Genomic DNA, 3,538 nt, shown 5'->3' with positions numbered 1-3,538 from the left:
AAGCCTCGTCGGCTCAGGTAAGGCTTTCTCAGGCAGCCGCCCTGCCCCACATCCTGCAGGATGAATGGGTGTGTGCCAGGCAGGGGGCGGGGGCGTGGGGCCAGCCCAGGAGGGGGCGTGACTTAGCACAGGCCCAGGGCACGGGGTCGGGGGCAGCCCAGGACGGAGTGGCCTTACCAGAGGCCCAGGAGCTTGAGTGCCTGCAGGTGACTGGGTCCTCAGTGAGAAGAGCTACGATGAGGCCTGGGGCTGAGAGCTGGCCATCGACCCCAGGGCCAGGCAGTCTGGGGCAGGGGGGTGGGACGGAGGGTGACCATGTCTCACCTCATGGTTACCTGGGGTCCGTCTGTCTCCCTTGTGAAATAGAGGCAGTGACCACCTGGCCCATGTGGGGGGAGCAGGTGAGGGTCTGTGCCCCCTTCCAGGGGGGTCTCCTCCTGGGCAGTTCTGCCTGGCTTCCAGCCAGATTCACACAGGCCCCTGTGCCCAAGCCTGGGTGGGGTGGGCGGGGAGAGGCCTGCCATGGGGCTAGGCCTGGCAGGTGTAGTGGCCAAGGTGGGCCTCTAGGGGCCCAGCCCTGCCCCGGCACCCCCTCCCAGCTCCAGGGGATGCCTCATCTGTCTGCTCCCACGTCTTTGCTTTGAGTGGAATATGACCCTGGGGTCCCTTAGGACCAGCCCAGGATGCCCCGCAGGTCAGCCAGGGGGTCACTCGGGCCTGGCTGTTGGCCACGGGGAAAGGCAGTGGTTCTCCCAGGGCCCCCTGGCTCTTTGCTCATGGACCGAAGCCCACCCAGCTCTCCTGACCATTCCTCGTGGCCTCAAGCCCAAGGTCACCCAGATGGGTTGTCCTGGGCCTGTGTCAGGGGCCCCTGCCAGAGCTGCCTCTGCCAGCCAGGTGAGCAGGCTGCCCAACCTGCCATGGCCCAGGAGGCATCTGTGTGGCTCATGGGGCACCTGAGCAGGGAGGCCAGGCTGCCATGGTCTGGGGGTCGGGGGGCCCTGGGCAGCCTCTCCTGCCTGCTCCTTCCCAGCCCCTGCCGCGCCCCTCCCCCCACGCAGCCTTTTCCCAGGACACACAGGCAGGCACTGTTCAGAGGGCCAGGCAGGACAACAGAGCGCCTTTTGTGGCTGGTGTCTGGGGACGCCATTGGCAGCCTGGGGCGGGTGGGGAGGGGATGCGGAGGCCAGCCTGGTGGGGGGAGGAGGGTCGGCAGGATGGACTGAGGTGAAGCTGGAGCACTAGGGGCAGCTCCCAGCCCTGCCCTCGTCCGTGGGGAAACCGAGGCACCGGGGCTTCTGACCATGGGGCGGGGGCGCAGCGGTTCGCATACGCGTGGACGTGCCTGGGATGAGGTGGGAGGTGGGTGCAGCGTCCCTCGGCTGACGGTGACCCCAGAGCCTCGATGTGGGGTCCACACCCCTCCTACCTCGTGGTGGGCCCATGAGATTAACCAGTGGGGGGTCCTCGAAAGATGTCAGACCTGTTCCTGGTGCACAGCAGTCATTGTCACCCTTTGTCCTTGATGCCACCTCCAGCCCCGCACCCTCACCCGGTGTGGCTGGCTCGCTCAGGTCCTCCACCTCCACTGTCTCCCCGCTCCTTTCTCCGGCGGCCTCCAGCCGTCGCCCCAGGCCACCCTGCAGGCTGTGAGAGGCCCTGTGGCAGGGGCGGGGCAGAGGCTGACCAGAGGGATGCGGGCCACACACCGGGAAGAACTTCTGAGCAGCGAGGGATGCTGGGCCCTGAGGAGGTGGCAGGAGGGGTGGGGTCCTGAGGGAGCTTGGGGGCTAATTGGCTGCTGTCTCCGGGAGCCCAAGAGGGGCCGTGGCCGAGGAAAGCTGCGGCGACCCAGGCGGGGATGTGGGGGCGCCCATCACCAGACCAGCAGCCTGTGGTTTGTGGGGTGGGGAGACAGTCACCCTGTGAGAACTCAGGAGAGAAATGGCCGCCGACTGCACGGCCCCCAGCACTGGGGTCAGCACCCAGGGCCTGCCCCAGCCCCTCCCCTTTGGCCGGCAGGCTCAGTGCCCAGGGGAGGTCTGGGCGCTGAGTGTGGCCGAGGGGAGGGGTGGGAACCAGTCCGGGAGCCAGCGCGGAGGGCCCCCGGTGTGAGCCAGCCTGCGCTCGGCCTGGCTCTCGTCCCCCGAGGCCCTGCCTTGGCTCCTCGGGGCTCCAGCCTGGCCGCCGGGCTCTCCGTGAACGGTCCCTTCCAGCAGGGCCTCGGCCTCCCCGCACTGCCCCGCACATGCTGTGTGGTGAGCCCGGCTCTTCTGCTGCCGTGTGACCTTGGACAAGCATGCCACATACGTGCGCACACAGGCGTATACACTGACATGTGCACACACGTCTGCTCCCCCACCTCAGCGAGGGCTCCCAGCACCCTGTGCCCACGTGTCCGAGCCGGAAGCCTGGTCATCTCCGTGACCCTGTGCCCCTCTAACTGCCCTCCCGGCCCAGACACCGCCTCCCCCCAGCTCTCCCTGCCTGCCCCTACCCCGAGCAGTCCTAAGAACCCTGCCCCCACTTACCCCAGGACCCCACCAGGCACGGCCCCTCTAGACCACCCTGGTGCCATTTAGGGTCAGGACCTCCCCTCATGCCCCTGCCCACCTCAGATCTAACTGCCCAGGCCCAGGATGGACTCAGCCGGTCGGCCTCCCTCGGGGCTGCGTGACCTGGGGCCTGGCACTGGTGTGTCCGGGCCTGCCCAGCGCTCTGCCCTCCTGGGCCTGCATGGCAGTGAGAAGGCTCAGAGGGGCCTCTGAACCATTGATCTCTTGCTGGAGGGCATCAGGCAAGTAGTTACGGGCACGGAGGGGCCTCAGCCCGCTGGACAGGGCTCGTGGGTCTGTTGGGGGCGGAGAGGGGGTGAGCGACCGCTGGCAGGTGCAGGAGCTGTCCGCGCTGACAGCCTCGGCCTCCTGCCCAGTCCTTCCCTGTGACCCAGCCAGCAGAGGCAGGGCCAGGCCAGTTACGTGGTGCTCAGACTCGTGGCTGGGACAGCCTCTGGCCAGCAGAGCCAGGGCCTGCGGCAGCTCGAGCCAGAGATGTCCCAGAGGATGCCAGGGTGCCAGGAAGTGACCTCAGCCCTGCTGCTCCCCTCCCACCGCGGCTCTCTGGGGGCCTTTGTGGTCCCCTCTGTGGGGCTCAGGGCTGCCAGGGACCTTGTATGAGAACCCCAGGCTGTCTTCTGGCCCCAGGCGTCCGTCGAAGGCTCACCCCAGAGCCTCGGTTCCCGGGGGTGCAGCTGCCCGAAAGCGCTCGGGCTCTGCCCTGCCCTCTGCTTCCCGCCCTCCCGCGGGCGCCGCCCACCTCTTCAGTGTCCAGCGCAGAGCCGTCCCCACCACGCTCGCCGCACGGCCTTGCTGGCCACCTGGGCCTCTCTCTCCTGTCTCCCGAGCATCCTCCCTCTGCCTCCGTCCCCACCGCCACCCCAGCCTGCCAGTGCCTCCCTCCCCGCCCCCGGTACCGTCCCCGGCTGCCAGGGTGGCCTTGTAAGGGGCAGTGCTGTCCCGCTCCGACCCTCCCTGCCACC

Source organism: Pteropus vampyrus, unplaced genomic scaffold, assembly GCF_000151845.1.
Source record: "Pteropus vampyrus isolate Shadow unplaced genomic scaffold, Pvam_2.0 Scaffold256, whole genome shotgun sequence".
NCBI lineage: Eukaryota > Metazoa > Chordata > Mammalia > Chiroptera > Pteropodidae > Pteropus > Pteropus vampyrus.
The sequence above is the reverse complement of the archived record's forward strand: the minus strand, read 5'-3'. Positions refer to the sequence as shown.